Source organism: Chiloscyllium plagiosum, unplaced genomic scaffold (genome assembly GCF_037043375.1).
Source record: "Chiloscyllium plagiosum isolate Xiang-an unplaced genomic scaffold, Cpla_swu_hap1 HiC_scaffold_14, whole genome shotgun sequence".
In the NCBI taxonomy this organism is placed as follows: domain Eukaryota; kingdom Metazoa; phylum Chordata; class Chondrichthyes; order Orectolobiformes; family Hemiscylliidae; genus Chiloscyllium; species Chiloscyllium plagiosum.
The window spans coordinates 52,550,174-52,576,387 of NW_028270152.1; the positions used below are offsets into that span (position 1 = coordinate 52,550,174).

At 38.4% G+C, this 26,214-nt stretch overlaps 1 protein-coding gene across 10 annotated transcripts in view; it reads right to left on the bottom strand.

The window, feature by feature from the left end:
- Positions 1 to 26,214, bottom strand: part of foxp1b (forkhead box P1b) — a 476,491-nt gene that overhangs the window by 144,963 nt on the left and 305,314 nt on the right. The window contains exon 1 of one of the 10 annotated variants that reach the window (XM_087994453.1): positions 7,343 to 7,470. The exons of the other annotated variants lie outside the window; for them this stretch is intronic. The gene's annotated coding sequence lies outside the window, so the exon portion shown is untranslated. Of the gene's footprint in view, positions 1 to 7,342; positions 7,471 to 26,214 lie in introns of those variants that run through there. 10 annotated transcript variants of the gene reach the window in all.

Here is a 26,214-nt window from a genome sequence, read left to right on the forward strand (position 1 = left end):
CTGCACCAATAGATGACCCTTCCTATCCAAATAACAATTAAACTCTTGTAGTTTCTTAGATAGTATTAGCACTGCATAATAATTAACCCTGCAAAACCTATTGCTGTACTGCTCTGAGGAGGATATTAATAATGGAACAGTGATCAAACTTTCTTTCTTATTGGAATGACACAGCTGAAGTGGGTCTAAAAGATATTTGGTAATATTTACAGCCAAGAGTTAAGCTTTTACATGAACCTTTAAGTATTATTCTAATAGGCCTTTTAGACAACCTGCTCATCTGTGGATTACATCTTCATCTAGGTAACTAGTACATAAAATTGGCTTAGAGTGACTTGCTTCTGTTTTTTCCCTCACTGCTTGCCTATGGAGAACTGCTTAACTTATTATGGCCTCTTCCACAACTGAACTGAAGTGTGTGATTTTCTTTCAACAATATTCATGCTCTCCACAAACGTGTTATTCTTGTTTCCATTCATAACTGCAAAGTTCCAGTACAAGAACAGAAGAGATTTACTTCAAAAGTGAATCAATATTGAAATCCTTTTCTCTATCATACCAAAAGCATAAACACCATTTCATTTGGAGATTTCACTGCCTCTCAAATGACCATATTCCAAGATTCAAAAGTATTTTATCAAAAATCATTTTTCAGATTATTAATAAACAAATAGATGCCATTATTGAATGCTTACATTTAAAGCAAGTACAAGGCTTACATTGGAATAGATTTAACAAAGAAACTGAAAATTTTACTTGCATCTGCTTTTTCAATAATTCAAGCAATGACTTGGTCACTGCAATTTATGTCAGTCTGAGGTTTCAATGTCACTGCAATTACATAAGATGAAACTTAAGATTTTTTTTCATGAAGTCAAGTTTAAATAAAACAATAAAACTGACCTAATCTAGAATCAAAGTTATTCCAATGTAAATAAAGTACACAACATGTTTTTGTGCCAGGTAAAATGCTAATCGCATTAACATTCAAGACAATCAGAGCAACAGTAGATTCTATTACTAGTGGAAACCAGGAAATATTAATATGCAATCAATAATTACCTATTCAATATGCAAGAGATATTTTTCAGGCTTTTGCTTTAAATAATCTGCGCTAGGTCAGACACAGAAATTATTTACAAAGGCAATAAACTTTTTAAAATGACCTTACTGAAATGACTTTATTATAAAAAAAAGAAAATGCAACGTGCAATCTTGACATTTACAAATCCTGTATAATGAAGCAAATGATATTTAGCTTGCAGGTTTGTTTTTAAAGAGAAAATATAAAACTCATTACCTAGGAATGTGATCAAAAATCGAAGATCTCTCTGACTACACAAAGCATATTTATTTTACCTGTCCCACTAAAAGAAAGCCTTGATGCCACCATACTATATTTTGTTACAGGGGAGATTAGCTGTACACATGTGCTGATCAATCACATTTTTGCAGAATGTAGCCATCTATAAAAGACAAAATATAGATTCTGAAAAAATGACACCATTAAAAGAAGGTGAATGCGTGCCAAATGTTTTACTACAGCAGCAGAAAGTGCCCTTTCAGCAGCTTTTTTCAAGTGACGAGAAAAACATTATTCAAATCTTTCAGCAAATTAAATTAAAATATTATATTGTCCATGAAAGCTTTAACAATTCACAAGGCGGTTTACAGATTTTTAGCTTGATTTTTATGCATTCTAACACTGCCATTAAAAGAAATATCGGACTGTGTCCAATTTGGGGCATGGACCCGCATACTACTACATCCTACTAGAGCCCCAGCAAAGTGACATGCCAGCTTCACTAAGGAAGCACGGGCCATCTGCAGCTTGCAGTCACACTTCTAGGGCCATTTCGCTGGTGACAGAGTCCAGCAAGTTCAATCAGTTCAGATGGCAGCTGGAGCATCCAAGCGAGATTGGACAGGGCAGAGGGCACTCAAGTTGGGGGTGAGTGTGAAAGAGAGTTAAATATGCAGGGCGGAAGTGGGTACTGCAGATGTGGAGATCAGAGTCAAGATTAGAGTGGTGCTGGAAAAGCACAGAAAGTCAGGCAGCATCCGAGGAGCAGGAAAAATCGATGTTTCAGGCAAAAGCCCTTCATCAGGAGTTTAAATATGCAGCCAAGACATAGGCTCTTGTTTTCTTTGCCTCACAATAAGGGCCAGTAAAATAATTTTTTGTTATGGTTGGCAATATTCAGAGTTCCCTTTCAGGACCATTGATTTGGCTTTGCTGCATCTGTAGAAAAATTAAGTATGGTAAGCATACTGTGCATGCTGTAGTTAGTTGTAGGACATTTTCACAAAGGGAACACTAGTAGGCATTGTGTCCATTGCACATGCATTCTGGGAACCTAAACCCTTTCTTAGGCATGAGCCACTGGACATGGAGCAGTGTGAACAAATAGGGCAGTTAGAGCACTTCGAGAACAGAAGGAATGCACACACATCACCTGCCATGATGGATCTTTAGGCATTTGTAGAATGGGGGTATGTTTTTCACGTCTGGGAAGATGTATTGAAATTGCTGTTAAACATGTTATATTGACAGAAATGATCATCTAAAATGACCTCCCATCAGGATGATTTCTGGTGATCTTTACAGCCAGGTAATCTCTTCATATAGGCTCAAGCGCACTTTACTCACAGCTAGCAGCTAATGCAAATGTCACAAGAGAGTGATATATATATATATTCAGTAATGTTGACTTTCGTTATAATACTAAATAGTAATTACATATCAGCACAAACATTATACTATGGAGATTTGTAAAAGTGGAAAAGCCAAATAGTCAATCAAAAGAAACAATGAAAAACAAATAGGAGTGCAGATTTGTAGTGAAATGCAAACTTTAAAAAAAACATGCAATATTTATTCCAAATACCACAAAACATCGTATTAAAAACAGTACACATTCTAAATGTATTGCAAGAACAATACAAGCAACATCAGCCTAGTGTGAAAAGCTAGTTCATCTACATCTCTTTTAATGCTGGACATTCACTACATTATTCTGCTGGAGTTATAGTTCAGACCTTTCTGAAATATTTTAGCATCACAACAGTAAAAGCAGTATACTGCTCCTTGATGAAGGAAAGTTTACCCCAGCTGTTTAATCAGTCTCTTAAATTTTTAATTTTCATTCAATCATCATTAAATGGAGAACAGTTAATGGGCCATGTACACAGTAGCCTATGCATGTGCCTTGCATTGCTCTACACGCCTGCAGAAGATTTAATTGAAAATAGCCTCCATTATAATAAGGAAAATATATTACATATATTTCTGAAGACAAGGTAAATGATGTAATTAATAGAATACGCCGACAGTATTGATTTACAAGTTATGGGACAAAATCAATGGTTGGAAGCGTAGATACGGGGCTATAATTTTTAGTTAATTGGTTACAGCAACATATAAAATGCATATTTCTAGCTGTTACTGCAAGGGAAGTTTCGATGTTTAAAGTTACTATTCAATACTACATTGCAGAGGAAATGGTATGTATCTGTCTACTTTGATAAGATGTCAATCTTAATTTGAAGAAGTGCAACAAAAACCAAAAGGTTTTCTACAAATAATTATGCACTGTTTTAGGTTTTAATAGAAAGGCTGCTAGAGAATATCCTGGGAGGAGTATTCAAAGCACAAAGTACAAGAAGACTGGTAATCAAATCAGGATGACCAAGATGTGCAGTCAGAAGCTACAAATCTCAGATATGTACTCATGCATGCATCTGAATTATTACATTCCAACCAGAATTTTAGCATAACAGTTTGCTCATTTCAGTCATTCTGACATTAGAAAGCTGAATGTTTCAGGTTCTGTATTGAACACTTTTAAACTTTTATTTAGTTTAAACACAGAGAGTGCAGCACGCAGCCTGCACCAGACATATCCTTTGGGTAGATAGGCTATACATCACTTCTAAGCAAAAGGGTGCAAATTAGATTCTAATGAGAAAACATCAGTCGCTCCTCTGATGATTTCACTATTCACTGATTCACTCCTAATGAAGACACACTCTATCCAGAATGCTCTTGAACTGTCAGAGGTCAAAATGAATTCAAAAAGCCAAAAGCAAATCAAGACAAATCGGAAGCATTGAAAGAAACCTTTTTCAGAGTGGTGTGGCAATTAAAGTAATTGCACAAAGAGACAACTTCTATCAATGGCAGCAGAAATTAAGCTGCCAATGTTGTAACAGGTTAGATGAAAATCAGATTTTAATGTATGCTTCCTCATGTCATCTTGTTTTGTCAGGACATCAAATAAAATTGAAAAGTACAAAATAACAAGCCCCAGAGAAAATCAGAGAGGCTGACCTTTCTGATATTGTTGGTTTACCATGTTCAGAAATATTTTAATAATAATGAAGTTGACTTCAGTAGCAAGGGTAAGTCATGCAAACAAATCATGTTTCATCTCTTTAAAAAAATCTTCCCTTAAGTCAAGGCATGCTTACAACAACTCGTGAAATTCCATGAAAGCACAACATTAAAAATTACAAACCTGAAACAGCGATTACAGCATTTTCACAAATTCTTAATGGTAACACACCAACTCATGGCTAAATATATCAAGGTGATAGCAACTGTGCAATGTTTGTATAATAAAATAACTACCTTTATTTCTATGAAGAACACCATGCCATTTTAAAGCACAAGTGTTCAACACCCTTATTGCTCAGACTCAAAATCATCAGAAATACATTATTTTTAAAAGGTTTTTATTCATTTGCTTGCATTATTTTATGGTTCCAAAACTGAAGATTGCAACTACCTGCTTCAGACTTTAGGATAAATAAAACAGGATGCCTAAATTTGTTTCATTTAACTTTTCAGTTGATAGTTTTTTACAAACAGGAAGCCATATGCATAGATATGTAGCTTAGACAATAGATTTAGATTTTAATTTCAGTTCAAATTGACAACAAAATCATGTTAGCATGGAGCTTCAGTGTGAGTAGTCATATGAATGCATTTAATAATCTCCCAAAATAAACAAATAATTTTCCTCTGAAGGTCATTTTTGTTTTCTTTTGAACAAGCAAACCACTAAAAAGGAACTAGCTAAGCCTTTCACCTAAAAACAACAAATGTAGTTAGCGGTGTCAGGACTTTCCCACAGTCAGCTCTTGTTACCCACAGGTGTTTACAGCTCCAGCACTAGCAATTTTGAAAGGGAAAACACAAGCTACAGTTGGTTTAACATCTTATCTCAGCACTCAGATGTTTGGAGGCTCAAAGGCTGCAGACAAAATGTATACTAAAACCAACATAATATGAGGCAACACAGCAGTTTTCTTTTCAGTCTTTCCTTTCCTTTTGCTTATGAGTCTGTTTTGAATAACCCTCTTTTCACACATCAAGGTGGATTTTTATATTGTAAATCAGGTTGATTTCTTTGGCATTCACTATCTTAAAATTATACCTTAAAATTAAGGAAAAGTCATGTACAACACCTCTTCCTATCATGTAGGCAGATGATTTATGGTTTATCTGCTCAATAAAGGTTATGCAACACTGAATGCCTTCAGAAGTATTATTTGAATCAGTTGAGATTTAATTAAGATCACAGCCCTTAAAATCCTTCCCCCATGAAAATTCATAGAAGACAATGCACCCTGGTGAAACATCACATATTGTTTTGATTCTATCCTTTGTAACAACACAAGTTGTTCCTCATTTCCATGACAACAAGTTGTCAAATTTTGTTTTGTTTAACATTCTGTTGTTGTTGCTTACAGCGTCATCAATTAAAATATGCACGCAAAACGATAGCCAAAGAAAATATCAAACTCAGTCCTACTATGCCAATGTACCACTCAGTATTATAATATATAGCTGCCAATGTCATGGTAAAGAAATGACAGGTGCTAGCAGTCTCTTTGGTTGACAGGCCACTGCACAAATAACTGCCTTTCCTGAAAGGGCTAATGCACTACTAATGAACAATAAATCAACTTTGATTATAAACTGTCAGACAAATCAGTTCTCAGTTCAGCACTCTGAGATTCTATGCCAAGTCGGCTGCACATTGCTGGAATACATCATCAACATTTAGTTTGTTCACACAATACGACAATGAAATTTCAAACTGAAAGTAGAAACTGAAAATCAAAACAAACAGTTTTGCCCCATAGACAGTAGAATTTGTCTGCTTCAGTCCAGCTGTGAATTGGGGGCTCATGTAAATCCTTTAACCACAGTGCTCCACAACATAAAAGCAATGTCTTTATCATCTAAGTGGCGCTTTAAGCTCCTCATATCAATCACAAGCCACTCTAGACAGAGTTAGTGCATACAGCAACTTGTAACTTAACACGGTATTTGGTTTCAGATAAAAAAGTGATAGAAATTTGAAAGTCAAAACCCACTTCAAAAGATAAAACTCTGAGCTAACAAAGCACACAGTGCATAAGAACTAAAAACAAACAACATTTAAGAAATCTCTCCCGCAAATGATAATTCAAATGGTCAAAATATGATTATCCCATTTCCTTACAGTAAGTATAGAGTTTGGACACTAGAGAACATGCCACTTATTTGTCTCCAAATTAATACCTTTTGATTTGACTTTTAAAACCACTGCTGATAACTCAAGGTAAAATGACATAAATGTGGAAACTCCCTTTTGTACGAACAAATGAAGCTGTAAGAGTGCTTTTGCAGTTAAAAAGCAGCATCATTTAAACTGTCTATACAATTTTTAAAAATACCATCCTCCCATTACTTCATTTCCTGAAAGCTTCCTTAACTATGACAACATCCCAGTAGTTCTAAACATTGCAACATTGACATTCAGGTTCTTTGCATCTCACACCCTATTGGACTATGCAGGAATGTGACTGTGTATAGTCACTAGTGAACACTTTGCAACAGACAGTTGTTGATATAAATTCTGTACTCATTTAATTCCGTATCATTTTAACTTAATCCACTGATTTTCTCTACTGTCTCAATATACTTGATACATGGGCAGTTGACTTCTGCATGACCATATAAAAATATTGAAATAGATTAAGAAGATTATGGCTAGCAACAAAGAATATTCTTGTTTGTTTCCATTTTATGATTCAGACATGTTATAAATTGCCATTAAATGCAGCGTAAACAAATTCTCACAAAACCTGTTCCTACTATTGAAAGACACAGTAAATGACAATGGTTTCAGTGATGAAAAGAACTCTTAAAGGAAGCTGATGAATAAAGTAGCAACAATGGTAAAATATTGCACAAAGCAAGTTATGCTGCTTCTTTTCTCCTAGATAAATTAAATTGTCAGTTTTACCAAGGAAAGGTACTAAAATTGCAGAATCAATCATATTGACAAACCTGACAAACTCCATTTAGCTGCCGTAGTAAACAGAGTGGTGGGCCATGAAACACTAATAAGCCTCCTGTATAAACTCAGCTTTCTGCAGATACAGACAGATTACACTCGCAAGGGTGAGCACAGACTGACATGGTAGAAAGCCAATCAGCCACACCCTGCTCACCAATCATAGTTAACTACTCACCAGAATCAATCCTTGAGATTCCGATGCCTTTTGTAGCAGCCCTCCTCTTTTGAGATGACAGGTAAAACAAAGTCCTTGCGTAATTGAGATTTCATGGCCAATTATTTACTGTATGAATTCCAGTTTGTTTTTGTACAGAAAAATGCTGCATTGTAGTTTTATCTATTAATATCAACCAGCTCCAAGTGTTACTAGAGTTAGAGCTTAACAATTTAATGAGAACGATGTACTGAATACTGAAGTACAACCATTTTTATTAAAAGTAATCAGCACTGCATTTCTAATGTCAAACTGTTCCCACTTCCTGTTTTGTAAATAATTTTCTGAATGAGTATTTGCTAAAAACAAATTGTCTTTTTTGCGCCAAATATATTGTTTTGCATGCCCAACTTGCACACAAGCGTGAAAAGAACAGGTTTCATGAATGTATGCTTCAATGGAATTTTAAAACTTTATTTGGTGTTTCAACACAGCAAACAGTACAAACATAGCAACAGTATAAAGCTAACGTTTAGAAATTATTCTTTGCTGATTTTTTTCTCCACTGTTGAAGTGCAACTCCTAAATGATCATTTGTTATATGATTTATGATACTTGCACAAGCAAAGCAACAGCTAAATTGTTGGTTATCACATTTCTTTGTTGACATCATTTTATTTTCTTTGCTTCCCTCAGATTTCCCTGGGTAGGATGTCCCAGCCTTTCAACTTGTGTGAAATCTTAATAAATATATAACGGACTTAGACAAGGGATTCTGACATATCAACTCAATTCTCTCATGTCCTACTGAGGGTCCAATTCAGACAAATTTGCTGTGTGACATGTTAAAGGAATATATATTTATGTTCTTGGTTCCCACACTGCAAAATTGCTATCTCAGTCCACCTTTCTGAGCAAAGGGGAAAGATTCAGTCCTCCTGGGCTACTTGCATTCATTTTCTAAAAGCAATTAATTGATCAAATCCAAGCTCTTCCGGCCTGCCATCCAGGTGTGAACGATGTTCAACAATTAATCTACAGGGGGACAAGGAGACTCCACAGGTATCTTCATCCTCAAAGATGTGAGGACCCAGCACATTAAAAGACAAAGCTGAAGCATTTGCTACCTTCTTCCTCCAGAAATGCCAAGCAGAAGGACTGTGTTGGCCTGAACTGAGGTCCCCAGAGTCACAGATGTCAGTCTTGAGCCAATTCAGCTACGTGATATCAAGAAATGTCTGTAGGTGGTAATACCACAACCGCTACAGATTCCTGCCACTAATCTGGCAGTAATACTCAAGACTTATGTTGCAGAACCAGTGGTGGTCCGAGGCATGCTGCTCCAGCCTAGCTACTGAACTGGCATCTACCAGGCAATGTGAAAAACTACCCAGGTACATCCTGTTCAAAAAATGCAGGACCAATCCAACCTGCCCATCATCCATTTTCAGTCATCAATAAAGTGACAGAAGATCACTTCATTATCAATGTTGCATTTACAAAGCAATAACCTGCTCACTAACACTAATTTCAGTTCTGCTATAGTCACTCATCTCCTGATTTCAATAAAACCTTGGTCCAAAAATGACTGACCTCAAGAGGTGACCTCAAGAGGTGAGGTCCAAGACATTTCTCTTGATATCCAGGCAGTACTTGATTCAGTAGGGCACCAAGGACCACAATAAAAACTGGACTCAATAGAAATTTGGGAAAAACTCTCCATTGGTTGGACTTACGTTATGGCTGCACAGTGTTCATCTATGATTCCTCAGCGACTGAAGCAGTCTGTCTCCATATACAGCAAGTCCTGGACAATATTCAGGCTTGGGATAATAAGTGACAAGTAAGATTTGCATCACACAAGTGCCAAACAATGATCACCTACGACAGGAGATAATTTAATTATCTCCCCAAGACAATCAATGACATTAGCACGGCCACAATCAATATCCTAGGGGCTACAATTGACCAGAAATTTAACTGGACTAACCACATAAATATTGTCACTGCATTGGTTGGTAAGAGGGTTGGAAGTCTGTGTCGAATAACTCAGCTGCTGACTCCTCAAAGCCTGATATAGAACAAGTCAAGAGTGAAAGCAGTGATCTCCACTTGCCCAGATTAGTGCAGCTCCAACAATACCCAAAGCTTGACAGCATAAAGAACAAATTTGCCCCTTTGATTGATACCCCATACACCACCTTAAACACTCCCTCCCTCCACTATCAATGGAAGCATTTTGTACCAGCTACAAGTTGTACTGCAGTAACTCACCAAGCTTCATTCGACAGCACCTTCCAAACTAACAATCTCTGCTCCTGCAAGGACAGGTGAAGCAGATATATGGCAACAGTACCAAGTGAAAGTTCCCCCTCCAAACTGCAAACCAACCTGACTTGGAAATATATCGCTGTTCCTGGATCAAAATCCTGGAGCTCCACTCCCAACATTATCTTGGGTATTCCTATAGTTCAAAAAGGCGACTCATCACCTCCTTCTCAATACCAAATAGTTATGTGCTACAAATATGCCTTCATTGGCCAAGCTTACGAGTTTAAGAACAGAAAGGTAATGCTTCAACTGGAGAAAAAGTTAATTAGGCCACAGCTAGAATATGGTGTGAGGTTCTGGAATCTAAGTTATAGAATGAATGTGATAGTGTGATGATATCATGGCTTTGGGAAGTGCATTTTGTCCTTTGTTTTAACCAAGAAAGGTTGAGACAGAGGTTAACCATGGTCTGTTCAAAGCCAATAAAGTAAACAGCCTCTGAAGCCTTAGGTTTTTAATTTAAAAGCTGGAACAACTGAAGCAGATGCATGGGTGGGGTCAAGCGCCCAGAGAACCGGGAGTTTTAGTTTTAGCTTTCATCAGTGGCTGGGGTCATGAAGGTGCATATGGAAACTCTTATTTCTCTTTCTGTTACAGTTAAAAGCTAGGGTTCTCTTCTTGCTGCTACAATTGCCTATTTTACTGAATTTGCCTTTGCCAGGGGTGTGTTTATGAAATGTTATTATATTGGAACAGTTAGTAGTAGTTAGTGTTTATGTTATTTTGTTGAGCATTTTGATAGAGTTACAGGTAAACCAATTATTTGCTTTTATTTAGAGTCATAGAGTCATAGAGATGTACAGCATGGAAACAGACTCTTCGGTCCAACTCGTCCATGCCGTCCAGATATCTCAACCCAATCTAGTCCCACCTGCCAGCACCCGGCCCATATGCCTCCAAACCCTTCCTATTCATATACCCATTCAAATGCCTCTTAAATGTTGCAATTGTACCAGCCTCCAACACTTCCTCTGGCAGCTCATTCCATACACGCACCACCCTTTGCGTGAAAAAGTTACCCCTTAGGTCTCTTTTATATCTTTCCCCTCTCACCCTAAACCTATGCCCTCTCGTCCTGGACTCCCCAACCCCAGGAAAAAGATTTTGCCTATTTATCCTATCCATGCCCCTCATAATTTTGTCAACTTCTATAAGGTCACCCCTCAGCCTCCTTTTAGATATTGTGTTGTGCTCAAATAGTTTGATCAATCAATTTGTATCTGGAATGCAACACCTCCCACTTACCTGTAAAATAAGAACAAGTTAGGTCTAGGCAAACTTAAGAGATTTTGAGGGGGTTTAGTTTGGGCCATAACAGGGTGCAGAAGAGATTTACTGAAGTATTACCTGGGCACGAACTGTTTAATTATTGAAAGAGATTAGATAGACTGGGGTTGTTTTCTTTGGAGCAGTTGGAGTTGAGGCAGGACATGAGATGTACAAAATTATGAGGGGCACAGATAGGGTAGACAGGAGAAACTTTTCCCCTTGACAGAGGGGCATAAATTTAAGATAAGGGACAGGAGGTGGTGGAAATCTGGAATAGACTGCCTGTCAGGGTGGCAGAGACAGAAACCCTCATAACAGTTAAGAAGTATTTTGATGTGCACTTGTGATGTCAAGGCACACAAGGCAATGGGTCCAGTGCTGGAAAATGGGATTAAATAGGTAGCTAGCTGTTTTAGACTTGTGCAAACTCAAAGGACCTTGTTTCTGTTATGTAGATTTCTGTAGCTCTAAGTGCTAATATCCCAGCGATATCCAATATCAGCTCAGGAGTGGCAATACTAAAGATCAACCTTGGAAAATCACTCATACTCATTGACACCATTGAAGTCTGTGCTGAAAATCTAACAGTACATTTATAGAAATGTTATAAACCACAAATTTCCCATTGCGAGCTCCGAAGCAACAACAAATAGCACTGGCAATAGTACAAGCCCATGAAAATACGAATCTGATGTGGTATTAAGATGCCCATGTCCAGCATAGTAAACAGGTCAAGTGAGACCATGTGTCTGGAGACTTGTCAAGGTGATTCACAAGTGAAACAAAAAAAAATGCTGGAATTATTCAGCAGGATAGGCAACATACGTAAAGCGAAAAAGAAGTTAACATTTCAGGTCAAGAAACTTTCTTATGATCCATTAACTTTGCTCTTCCACCTACACATGTCACCTAACCTACCAGCATATTCCGTTTTTATTTCAGATTTACAACATCCGTAGTATTTCACTTTTGGTCCACAAGTGAATTAATTGAAGGTCCATGCTATAAACCTTGTGGTGTGGAAACAAACTTTGTATGAATCTCTATTTTTAAGATTGCAAGCCACTCCAATAACTCTGGCCATATCAAAAAAGCTGTTTCAAAATAATTAATACACAACATAAATGTTGAACTCATAGGCAACTCCCTGAATTGGTGTCAACCAGGACCTGAACAGAACAGCAGTATAAACAGGGAAAAGTGACACCTGGAGTTCTTGGTCTCAAATGTCACAAGTTATTTAAATAGAAGCAACACTCAAATGGAGGTTGAAGCGTTGAGTTTTCTGGTCCCTACTGAAGAAAAAAATCACACTTTAGACTTAAAAGGCTGGACTAATACAAGGGTGGATCTCTCACTCCCCATGTTGCTGGTGGATTAGTACATTGTTACTCAGAACTAGAGAACTGTTATGTTGCAGAAGGAGGCCATTGGGGCTATCATATCTGCACTGGCTGTCTGAGCATTTTTGGCAATCTCCTGCAATCCTTCATTTTGTTTCTATTGAAATAATTATCCAATATCCTCATGAATGCCTCAACTGAGTCTGCCTCCATCACATGTCCAGGTAATGCATTCCAGACCCTAAATACACACTGCCTACAAGTTTGTTCACATCTTGTCCATATTTAAAACAAAAACACTTTAGATTTATGTCCTCTGTTTCTTGATCCTCTTATAGTGGGGACAGTTTCTTCCTAATTATTCTGTCCCTCATGATTTGAAAGCTCCTATAAAATCTCTTTGAATTCTCCAATCTTTTCCCATAATTGACATTTCCCAACCCTGTACCATTCCTCTAAACCGCTTTTGCACTCTCTTCAATGCATTTGCAACATTCCTAAAATATGCTGGCCACAAGTGTACACAATACTCCAGCTAAAGTCTAAATAGTGTTCCTATGTAGGTTTGACATACCTCCCTACTAATTTATATTATTCCCCTATTGACTGCTTTATTAACTGCCCTCTGTACATGTCTTGTCACCATTAGTCACCGATTCACGTATACACCAAGGTTCCTCTGCTCCTCTGCACCCTTTAGAATAGTACCTTTTATTTTATACAGTCTCTCCATTTTTAAGTATTGAAACATATCATCGCATATTACTCCACATCGAACTACACTTGCCACCTAGCTGTCCACCAATTTGTCTGTGCCTTTTTGAAGTTCTACACTATTCTCCTCATAGTTTACAATGCTCCTAAGTTTAGTATCATCCATAAACTTACAAATCATCCACGGCACACCAAGATCTAGATCATTTATATGTGTAGAAAAAGCATGAATTCAACACTGAACCTGTCGATCTCCAGTACAAGTGTTCCTCCAGCTTGAAAAATACCCATTAACCAATATTACAGTATCCTATCCCTCAGCCAATTTTGTACTGATGTTGCTACTTATGCCATTGACTATAGCTTTTTTCATAAGTTTGTTGTCTGGAATTTTTCAAATGCCTTTTGGAAGTCCAAGTAAATCACATCAACAGCAGTACCCTCATCAACCGTCCCTTCTTTCTTCAAAAAACTCCAGCAAATTATTTAGACATGATTTTCCCTTAACAAATCCATGCTGGCTCTTTCAAATTAAGCCATATTTTTCCATGCAACTAATCCTATTCCGAATAGCTGTTTCTAATAGTTACCCTGCCACTCTGATTGGTCTGTAATTGCCAACTTTATCTTAACAACATCCTTTGAACAAGGGCATCATGTGACTTATTTTTTATCAGTTTTCTTTGGTTTGCCCAGCTTTTCCTAATCTTGTAACTTTTGACAATCTTTGCAAATAGATCTGTAAACAGGACATTTCTACTGTCTGCAAACCCCATGTGATCGAAAAGCTTTTCATTTGTGCCCCTGAATTTTTGTTTACATTTTCTGTCTTGTTTTAAAACTATTAACAATTTCACCTAATTCCTCCCTCAAGCCCTAAAGTACAAATTGGTAGATCTGATGATTTGATTATGGCTGAAGATGCATGCTGAAATTTTTCAATTTTTTTCTGTGCTGATTTTTCCATCTGTTACTATGCTGGTATAATTTAAAATGTTGTTTTCCTGACAGACACCTATCACCACTGCACTATGGCTTCTGGTTTCCATTCCTTAGAAATCATCACACTTTTAATTCAATATTATCGTCTTCATTGAATGTATTTCTTTCAGCTCTCCATGGGGCTGGTGGACTGATGGAGCAATACATTACTTGACATATGATTGCAATGGAACAGTGAGTATGGCACTTTGGAATATTTACTCAGATAACAATTAGCTCCTGGCTCTTTACAAATAATCTAATGCATAATTGTAGAAAAAAAATTAAATAAAAAAATCTAAACTCAAAACTATAGCTCAAACTGTTAACATCACTTGGCAAATCATTTGTGCTTATGAAAAATCTTCAACTGCATTCACTTTTGTGTTTTTGATGACAAAGGAAGTCTAGTGTAAGCAAAGAGACAATGGAAATCCTTCACTGGGGCCATGTTCCACTGGCAGTATTCAGAGTGGAGCACCTCAGTCATTGTACTGTAATCTTGTTGATGTACAATGTGGCTTTTAAGACAATATGCTTTGTAAGCTGTTCAGCCAAATTTATAATGATTTTTAATGGTTCGATGGTAAGTCTAATTGCATACAAGTCTTTGGCAGGTGTGCACACTAAACAAAAAGACAAGTGGCTGGTATCCCTCCCCCCTACCCCTTAACCTGTCACAGCCCTCAATGGTATGCCAACAGGACAACAGTTGTGTTTTAAAGAGTAGGGTTATGTATCATAAAATCCATAACAGCTGCTTTTCATTTTTAACTTTTTAGAATGACAACCGTGACCCATCTCAGAACCCATTATAAAATATGCCTCTGAATGACACAGAGTTACATAACTAAATACACAACTTTTTTTTTGGAAAAACAATTTGATTAATTTTAGTCTGCTGATCTCACCTGTTTATAGTATCGATCCAATCCAATACACAGATGTTCAAAACTGTCTCTGTCTCTCATAGATCGCTCAGAAACTAATCTCTGTCAATGATATCAGTATACCTCGACTGTACACCAAGTTTGCTTTTCTTAGTTTTGAGTTAGGACAGAAAATGTGCAGGATGAAAGATATTGGCATCATTTTCCTTATGTCTAGACTACCTAGCAGTAGCTTAACATCCAATGCAAAATGACAAGTGATCTTTTCAAATTATTATTATGCTGAGATCACAATCTACATTTCCTTTATTCATTTAAAATGATACATTGCATTTAACAACTATGGGGCAAGGTTTGAGTGTGTAATTTGTTTATTAATTGTGATCCTGAAAATGAAATTAATTTACAGTTCAAAAGGGTAGAGAATTTTGTACTACAAACAGGCCATAGGATCCAATTCTAAATTAATGAAACACAGAGTAATAAAATGTTAAGTCAAATAAATGCTGGGACTGAAAAGCTGTAGCCATTCATTTGCCCCAGCCTAACTCTATAAAGTGTGTGTCAGAAGTGCATGGATTCAGATAGTCAAAGCCAGACCTCAGCTTCATGTTTGGAATTCCATGTGGCATTAAGTGTGCCAGATTCTACACGTAAAGCATTGTTCACAATGTGACTAAAGGAAAGAACACCAACCAACTGGAGTTCCATTAACTCACCGAGAACCTGGGCATCACTGGTGATGGTGAAACCAGTCATTGTAGGCTACTAAATGATTATGGACAAACCCATCTTGAAATCTTTGTTCGTTTTTTGGTAAGACATGTCTATTTTTGTTAGGACTAACAATGCAGTTCATTAGCCATTTTGGGAAGTTGTGACACCAAGTCCCACCTGGAAGCAAACATTCTGATGTTACATGTGGGTTTTTGATTGGAAAGGAGCACTAGGTGCAACATAGTTGTGCAGTAGCAAGTTAATCCATGGGCATCCTACTGACCCCTTCAAACTTTGCGGTGTCAATTGCAAAGCTCTTATGCTGAGATGAACCTACATAGCCTGTGCATTTTCACTTCTATGAAACACAGTGTGCAGGTTTTCATTAATGCAGGTAATTAAGAGTTCTTAGCATTCAGGTACGAATGTCATCAATGCTATCCTGGGTTACTACAAGGCCAGATGAGACACTGTGATAACCACTACTTGGACGTTATGGTAGATACTTCTAAGAAATCATTAAAAGCCTGATGCGACCTGCTGGAAGCTTTTCTTATTTTAACCAGTAGCCTTCCTGCAGTATTGTTTGGTGAGAACTGGAATTTACATACTGTGCAGGAAGGAGGTCTGTAAATGAATTTGGTGAAGAAATTCACCTGCACAGAAACAACTGAGAAAAAAGTTTTAAAAAAATTGGTTGTGCAAAAATCAGGCATTTCTTAATGACTAGATTTGAAAAAAAATACATACGGCACTAGATTGGACAGCCCCTGAAAAGAGGATCTGGTGTTCACAATGACATTAACCCTTAGCAACTGATTGAAAAGCAGGCTCCACACCAGCAATGTGCAGCATGCTCATTAAAATGATTGCCAAGGCACAGCCAGCACTAATTGTGTTCTTCACTGACTGCACATACCGGCAGGTGGCCAGAAGCTTAATTTCCTAGCATCACTTAAAGCTAGCCTGCAGCCTTTAAAAAGGAGGTATATTGTGGTCAGCACGGGTGCTAGCAGTCATGCAGGAAGTGAACGTGACTTCAGAATCAGCAAAGAATGACCCAATATGGCAGACACCATGGTTGGCTGATGTGAACTGGAGGTTTGGTGGAGGAGGTGGAAAGTAAGAGAGGCAGTCTGTACCTTTAAGGGACCAAGAGGCCCAAAAGACACAGACAAAAGGAAGATGTGGAGGTCGATGTCAGGAGTCAAGACCAGCTGATGTGGATACAATGCTGCCAAAGGTTCAATAACCTCATACAGCCAGCCATGCCAGTGAATGAATGTTGAAATGCAATGTGCTATCATATGAGCCAATAACACGAGATACTCGTCAAAACACCATACACCATTATCAACCTCTATTAAACAGGAGTCAAACCAACATTCATTGGTTCCTACCTTGACACAGCACTGCTGCAAGCCTCATATCCTTAACTGATAGGTTGTACACACAACCAGCTATTCGAACAGGGCAGTGCAGGATGCAGTGCACTTACTGATATAGTGACAGCAGGAGATATGGGGGGCAAAAATCTTCTACATACCTGCGTGTAGAAATGACATGTTCTCCACCACTGGGGTGACCATGCTGGCTATTAGTGAGACATCCATATTCTGAGGCTCTGGCCAACACCAGAGCTGAAAACATGGAAGACAAAAGGTATTTTCAAGCCTAATCATCCTTCTCATTACAGCTACCCACCTCCAGCCATTCATGACCATCACACTATTTTCTGATTTGCAAGCTGAAGTAGAAGCTATCAGGTACTTATGATTTTCCATACATTCACACATCATAGCTGCAATCCTATACCTTTCAAATACCCTTGAGGTGCCACTTTGACTGGCAGGGGAAGAACAACAAGAAGCGAGTTATGATGAAGGCATAGTGCTAATTACTTGATTTTGCACTGGCAGACTTCATCCCAGATAGTGATGCTGCCTTCACTTCATAGGGTAAGCTAAACACACAATCTGCAAATGTGAGAAGCTGTTCATAGGTTTGCTCTAGACTGATGTCACGACTGTGAAATAAGTGTTTGGTACACTTGCTGTCATTGGTCAGTGCATTGAGCATAGAAGTTGAGATGTCATTTGCAGCAGTATAGGACATTAGTTCAAACCACTTTTGGAATACTGTGTTAAACTCTGATCACCCTTCTATAGGAAGGATTCTATTAAACTTGAAAGGATGCAGAAAAAATGTTCAAGGATGTTGCCAGGATTAGAGGGTTTGAGTCATAGGGACAGGCTGAACAGGCTGGAGCTATTTTTCATGGAGTGCCGGAGGTTGAGGGTTAACCTTACAGAGGTTTAGAAAATCATGAAAGTCATGGATAGGGTGAAGAGTTAATGTCTTTTTCCCTAGAGTAGGGGAGTCCATAACTAGAGGGCATAGGTTTAAGGTGAGAGCAGCAAGATATAAAAGGGATCTAAGGAGCAACCTTTTCATGCAGAGGGTAGTACATGTATGGAATGAGCTGCCAGAGAAAGTGATGGAGGCTGGTATAATTACAACGTTTAAAAGGCATCTGAATGGGTATATGAATACAAAGAGTTTTATAGAGATACAGGCCAAATGCTGGCAAATGGGATGAGATTATTTTGGGATATATGCTCGGTATTGATGAGTTGAATGGAATGGTCTGTTTCTGTGCTAAACCATTCTGACTCTAAGTAAATGGGGTAGCAGGGCTTGGTTTCCAATGCACCACCCTAGTGTTTCATGACAAAATTTGGGGCTCATCCAGGATAGATTGATTTGAAACAGATGCAACAAGGATTGAGTTTGGAATTAGTGAATGAAACAGGTGAAGGAAACACCAGGTTCCATGCTGCATTCAACACAGGGCACTGGAAACAGCACAGAATTTCCTGCAGGTGGCAGAGTTGTCCCTGGCATTCTTAATGGCAATTTCAAAGACCACATTGATTGACTTGATGGGTACACTGGGGGAACGCACTGAAAATCAAGCCCCGCTATTTCCAGAGTCATCACAAAAATTAAAGATTTTGAAAAGGGATCCAAAGTTTCCCCAATTTATCTGATTTTCAGACCAAAGTTGACAGAAAGCACACACAGGATTCTGTACTTAACAAACCATTTATTACCAGGAGACAGTGAGGACTGCAGATGCTGGAAATCAGAGTGTGGTGCTGGAAAAGCACAGCAGGTCAGGTAGCATCCGAGGAGCAGGAGCATGAAGGGCTTATGCCCGAAACGTTGATTCTCCTGCTTCTTGGATGCTGCCTGACTTGCTGTGCTTTTCCAGCACCACACTCTCATTTATTCCAAGTACTAGTAAACAATTGCGAAATTACATACACACACACACACACACACACACACATGATCCCTTGTCAATATAGCAATTGCTGAAGGAACAATAAACTGGTTCCCTTCAGCTTTACATAGCTTATTGCAGAGAACCAAGAGAGAACACCTAAACTGAAAATGGACTGAAGATTTCTTACACCTTCTTCACAGCCTCAGCTACCTGAGAATCAATGGCAGAGTTCCTGGCAGGCAGGAGGACTTTACCTTTGGGAACTGGTCATTAGTCACAAACTAATCTGTTATATGTTGCCAACCAAAGCTCCATCTGTGCTGAGCTCTTAGCCTTTAAATTTAAATCACTGCTTGTACAAGGAACTCTTCCATGAGTGACTGGGTTACTTGTTTTCAAAACACACTGATATCCTTGACTTTTACACGTTATTTTCCTGTTTCAGGCCACAATTTATGAATATTCCACTATTCCACACCTGATGACTGATATTGCAGCTTCCACTGCAGCAACAGCCAAAGACATCTGACAATTCAGGGTTGCATTGAAAGATCAAATTGCTGCAATACAAAGTCAGTTTACTGTCAACATGGCTGTTGGTTCCAATGTACAAAGGAGCTCGCATTGTCTCGGAGAACAAGCCAACAACTTATTCTCCAACAGAATACTAGGAAGCTTGATGCACTGCCAAGGGGGAGTGGCAGTGACACCTTGAGCATGAGCCTGTCATTCATTCTACTATCCATTGCCAGTACCTTTATAGATGTTAGTCAGACAGTTTGCTGAGATTGCTGCCTTCCATGCCAAGGTGAAGTACATTGACCACAGGCAATACAGGCAAAATAGAGTTGCTAGAGGTTGTCCTTTAAGGTCACCTCCAGTTCAAGTCTTCCATCAGCCATGTAGGTAGCAATGTGAGGGCCATGCAAAGACACAGAGAAATTAGACACTAAGGGAATGGGCAAGGATTATTCATTAATGCTTGCATGTAATATGGTATGATTTAATTTATTTATAAATTTGGTTTGTACTGCTCATTGTGCAGTGATTTATATTTTTCCATCGTGGTTTAAGTAATTATGTGGGATAGTTAGTGGCAGAGAGAGGGGAAGGTATGGAATGCTGGTGAGTGAAAAATTAGAATTGATTTTTCTAATATCACCCTCAGATGTATTCTTCACAGGCAGACTGGTGAAACTGGGAACCTCCCCTGCTTTTACTTGTCTTCCTTCTGCTACTCATTCCATGCCAAGCATCTCACTCTGCTCTGTTTATCCTGTTTTTATTCACCAACTTAAATTGTATTCAAACGAGAATCACTAATACTATCCTCAAATCTGGGGGTAACTGGTCTAAGCAGAGGCCATGACGTCAGCAAAAACAGCATCCGCATAGTTTAACTTATAGTCTTTCACTGTAGCATTTTGTAATTTGAAGCAATCACAGAAAGCAGTAAACAGTCATAGAATCATAACTTTATCCAAAAGTAATCAGCTAGCAACTAACCTGTAAGTGTGATTTCAATAATATTAGTGAAGAGGGGGCTTTCTTACTGCTGAACATTTTTCTTTAAGCAATATTACGAGATTTCATTGACTAGAGTGTTGAGTTCCAAAATGGCACTGCTGCCCTGCACATCTCTAGTGATGTCCACTGCACAAAAAAGCTCAACGTGGCACTTGTCATTCCTCAGTGAACATGACACGTACACTATTTTGGAGTTCTGATGGCACTTAAAGCACACAAGAAACTGAGTTTGTATACACCAGACACTACAACTTTTTTATGTTTTACAGGTCCAATATCACATATTTCGTAGTTTAGTAGAATAATAGGTAATTCATGCAATTTAGCAACACTCTGAAGAAAGCACATGAGCTTGAAAACATTGAGTCTGTCACTGACAACATTGGACAGAGAAAATTTGGGGGGTGTGGGGTTGGGGGTGTTTGGTAAAACAGGCAATTGGATGTGAGGTTGTGAGTTTTGTTCAGTGGAGGATTTCTGGAATCTTTCAGCACTGTGGGAAGGGTTATAATAGCAGAAGAATATTTGAAAATGACAAGTGTCACTTAGGCAAGTGTCAGGGTCTGACAGCTTTTGGGAGGAATGTTTAGGAAGGCACCGAAGAGGGGAGTGTGAAGCAGCTGATAATTTACTTTGCCTGACAAGCATGATTGATAGGTATGGAATGAAGAGGAACTCCAACACTAGCCTTTAGAGAGATGCTGAAGCCTGCATGTAAATACCATAATAAAAGTCTGCAAAAACACAAAGGACAATTGTATTGTTAAAAAGGTAATGGTAATTTTTTTTTAACATATTGCCTTGTGTTAAGAAATTTTTATGCTAGAAAGACCACTAACGGGTAAAAAAAAGTCTTCTGACAAGTATTTTGTGATTCTGAACTGTCTTCTCATAAGAAAATGACATGATTAAATTACAGTTAATGATAATTAATAAACAAGCATATTAATCAATCAATAGGGACGTATTTTTCCAAATTGGAATAACTTTGCACATAATGATTATCATTCAAGGAACTGTGAAACTGAGGAGTAACAAATTGTGCACAAGATATACTGATATTTACAACAGCAAATCTGTTGTGATACTGGAATCATGATAAATGAAAGAATAAAATAACTATTACTTGTCACCTTAGTTTTACTGTTTCTCCATCCACTGTTCTACAAGTACTTCTCTCTCCCTAAATTCACCCAACTTCCATTACTGCTCAATCTCTCCACCTCTAAATACCTGTATCCTCTCCTACTATTTATTCCACCATTATTGCCTCAACCTTTATATTCAACAACACCTCATTCCTCTCACTGTGGTTGTGTTCTCTTTCTTCTCCAAAATGCACGAAATGTTCAATGCTTCAAAATTCAACTTTCTTGTGAGTACATTGAAATGCAAGATTTTGGGTGACAAAAGCAGTAATTAGGGCTTTTTTTTAAATTGGGAAGGTGCTAGTCAGCAGGGTTGAGGGGAAGAGAAAGAATAATTTTTGTAGACTAGAACAATAGACATAGATGGATTGGATCAGAGAGCAGGGAGAATGGTTCAGCATTAATTCCATCTATTTCCTAGAATTGTAGAACAGGCTTTCTCACAGTGACCTGGATGATGCATTAATTCAAAAGTATATCTCTAATTGGCTATGAGACTAATAAACGTGTTGTACTCATAGTTAGCCTCTAGAGATCAATGCACATGAGCTTCCTGGTCGAGTCATTTACAGTCCCATTTGTGCAAGAATTAATGTAAACCACACTAAAATTTCAGAACTATTTGGAAATTTCTTTGTAGTCTTCAAGAAGACAGCTGAGTGGCAGTCTTCTGTAGCTAACAGGGGTCAAACAGGCACAAGAAGAATACTACTTCGTTCTTTCACTTAACTCCAATAACAAATTAGAGACAGGTGAAAGGACCAAGCAATATTCGTAAAAACAATAATTATCAAAAATTACATTGTATTACACATGTACAAAATAGTAACCACTAAGAATAATTTGGGATCAAATGGCAGAAGGTGTGGGCATCAAAATGGAGATGATAAATGAAACTTTCTACAAGATTAGTGGCAGGTTTTGAAGACAGAACAGATTAATCCCTGAGTGAAGGAGTCTTCAAGTCTCAGAAAAGCAGTCAAGTAACAATTCTCTCTTTTCTTCTTTCCACATGTGAGCACCAGCTGGTCATAAAACAGCAGCTATTCCGACTTCCACAGCCTTGAATTTTCCTTAATCCCAAAGATAAGGATCGCCAATTATCATTTATCTCCTCTTGCCTGCAGATCCGCCACAACGATAGGCAACACGAGGAGGAAGCTAATGATCATAATGTTGAGGAGGATAATTGGGAACATACTGGCCAGGAACTGCAGCTACATGATAAAGTCATCTGTCAGCTGAGATGGACATCTCATACTATGACACTAGTACAATACTGAAAGCAATATCAAGCTACCAAGAAGCAAGTGAAGATAAATATTTTGTGTATAATGTGAGCAGCCAACCAAGTCCTGTAAATCTGACTCCCAGGTGGCATCTTGAAGGCAAGAATAAATGCCCTGTTCCTGTGGGCAAGACTCAAAATCAAGCTGAATTAAAGGGAGTCAGGGGGCTGAGTTGAGTATGGTTGCCATTACAAAAGAGAAAGTGCTAGAAAAGCTAAAAGGTCTTAAAATTGATAAATCTCCTGGCCCCGATGGACTACATCCTAGAGTTCTGAGGGAGGTGGCTGAGGAAATAGCGGAGGCGTTGGTTGAGATCTTTCTAAAGTCACTGGAGTCAGGGAAAGTCCCGGATGATTGGAAGATCGCTGTTGTAACCCCCTTGTTCAAAAAAGGATCAAGACAAAAGATGGAAAATTATAGGCCAATTAGCCTAACCTCGGTTGTTGGTAAAAATCTAGAATCCATCATTAAGGATGAGTTTTCTAAATTCTTGGAAGAGCAGGGTCAGATTAGAACAAGTCAACATGGATTTAGTAAGGGGAGGTCGTGCCTGACGAACCTGTTGGAGTTCTTTGAAGAGGTGACAAGTAGGTTAGACTGGGGAAACCCAGTGGATGTGGTCTACCTAGACTTCCAAAAGGCCTTTGATAAGGTGCCACACGGGAGGGTGAGGGCCCATGGTGTTCGAGGTGAGCTACTGGCATGGATTGAGGATTGGCTGTCTGACAGAAGGCAGAGAGTTGGGATAAAAGGTTCTTTTTCGGAATGGCAGCCGGTGACAAGCGGTGTCCCTCAGGGTTCAGTGTTGGGGCCGCAGCTGTTCACATTATATATTAATGATCTGGATGAAGGGACTGGGGGCATTCTAGCGAAGTTTGCCGATGATACAAAGTTAGGTGGACAGGCAGGTAGTACTGAGGAAGTGGGGAGGCTGCAGAAGGATCTAGACAGTTTGGAGGAGTGGTCCAGGAAATGGCTGATGGAATTCAATGTGAGCAAATGCGAGGTCTTGCACTTTGGAAAAAAGAATACAAGCATGGACTACTTTCTAAATAGTGAGAAAATTCATAAAGCCAAAGTACAGAGGAATCTGGGAGTGCTAGTTGAGGATTCTCTAAAGGTAAACATGCAGGTTGAGTCCATGATTAAGAAAGCGAATGCAATGTTGTCAATTATCTCAAGAGGGTTGGAATATAAAAGCACCGTTGTGCTACTGAGACTTTATAAAGCTCTGGTTAGGCCCCATTTGGAGTACTGTGTCCAGTTTTGGTCCCCACACTTCAGGAAGGACATACTGGCACTGGAGCGTGTCCAGCAGAGATTCACACGGATGATCCCTGGAATGGTAGGTCTAACATATGAGGAACGGCTGAGGATCCTGGGATTGTATTCATTGGAGTTTAGAAGATTAAGGGGAGATCTAATAGAAACTTATAAGATAATACATGGCTTGGAGAGGGTCGACGCTAGGAAATTGTTTCCGTTAGGCGAGGAGACTAGGACCCATGGACACAGCCTTAGAATTAGAGGGGGTAAATTCAGAACAGAAATGCTGAGACATTTCTTCAGCCAGAGAGTGGTGGGCCTGTGGAATTCATTGCCGCAGAGTGCAGTGAAGGCTGGGACGCTAAATGTCTTCAAGGCAGAAATTGATAAATTCTTGATGTCACAAGGAATTAAGGGCTACGGGGAGAATGTGGGTAAGTGGAGTTGAAATGCCCATCAGCCATGATTGAATGGCGGAGTGGACTCGATGGGCCGAATGGCCTTACCTCCGCTCCTATGTCTTATGGTTTTATGGTCTGATGCTGAAAAAGTCAGATTAAGGTGCCCATGGGTACAATAGGAAAAGGAAATCTTAGCATTTTTCTGTATTTCTCTCAACAGAAATATGAATTCAAAGAACTCCTCATTTTTTCCTTCAACAGCACTTCCTGATTGTTATCTGCCCTAAATGCTGCAGTGGCCCAAATCAAGGAACCTACAGTTGCTTCTCCACTAGCCTCACTTTGTTAGATTCAAATGATGCCAGAGTTGATTTGGTGGAGCATTAGCACTGAACTGTAATTAGTACTGAAATGAGGAAATAGTTCAAAGGGGATGATAGTGTTGAGGTAATGTTACTAGACTAGTAATCCCAAAATCTTTCCTAGAGACTTGGAGACAGAAATTTAAGTTTCACCATGGTATCTGAACAATTTATATTCAGAAGATATAAAACAAAATCGTTCAATGGGTATTTGTAAAATGTATGTTCCAGATGGGTGTAAAGATCTACCAGGTTTATTAATGTCACTTAGAAAAAGAAATCTATTGTGCTGATTCCAGCCTGGCCTATATGTGACTCCAGACTTATTGTAACGTGGCTAACTACTACCTTTCCTCTGAAATATCTTTGCAAACCACTTAGTTAGGGACATTAGAGACAGTTAAAGGATGTTTTCCTTGCCAGGAATGCTCATACCCTGTGAATGAAATGGAAAAGCCTCATACTTAAAAGGCCGAAAGCTTCGAAAAAAATTGTTTGCTATTCCATGTAAATGCATCTTATTTATGTTTAATTAGGGGCAACCTCAATTACTTTTTAAAAAATCAGGTCACAATAACAAGCTCCATATGGCTTGTTAGGTGTCTGCTGGTGATGACAAGCTGCATATTGAGGCACAGAAACATACTCAGTATCTTTTTATCTAAGTCACTCATACAGTTCTCCTTTGCTACAAGCTGCAACGAGATGAGCAAACAAATGCTTCTTGAGATGTTAGTGTAATGCATAAAGTTTATAGTTCACAAGTCAGCTGAAGTCCAGAGTTATAGGGATAGCTGTGTCTTATTTTTATGAAATAAGTGCTATAAATTAAATGTAACCTAGTGGAATGTGCCATGGTTAATGTTTTACTATTCCTTTGTTTTTAATCTTAAAAAGTTGATAGCTGATTATAGACCAAAACATTACAACTGAATAAAATAATCATTCTTCAGTTATCAAAGAAAGAACCTGACATAAAGCTCATGCCATTTCCAATGATCAGGTGACAGAAACTGAAGTGTTTTGCTCTATTCACTATCTTACCAAATATTACAGACACTGCAAAGAACAAAGACTTGCTTAGAGAAAAGGTTTATGATTTTGGATATGAAAGTAAAATCTAAGCATAACCTAGAAATTGTAAGCCATAAATAAATGTTTTTTAGGGATTTTTGTATCTC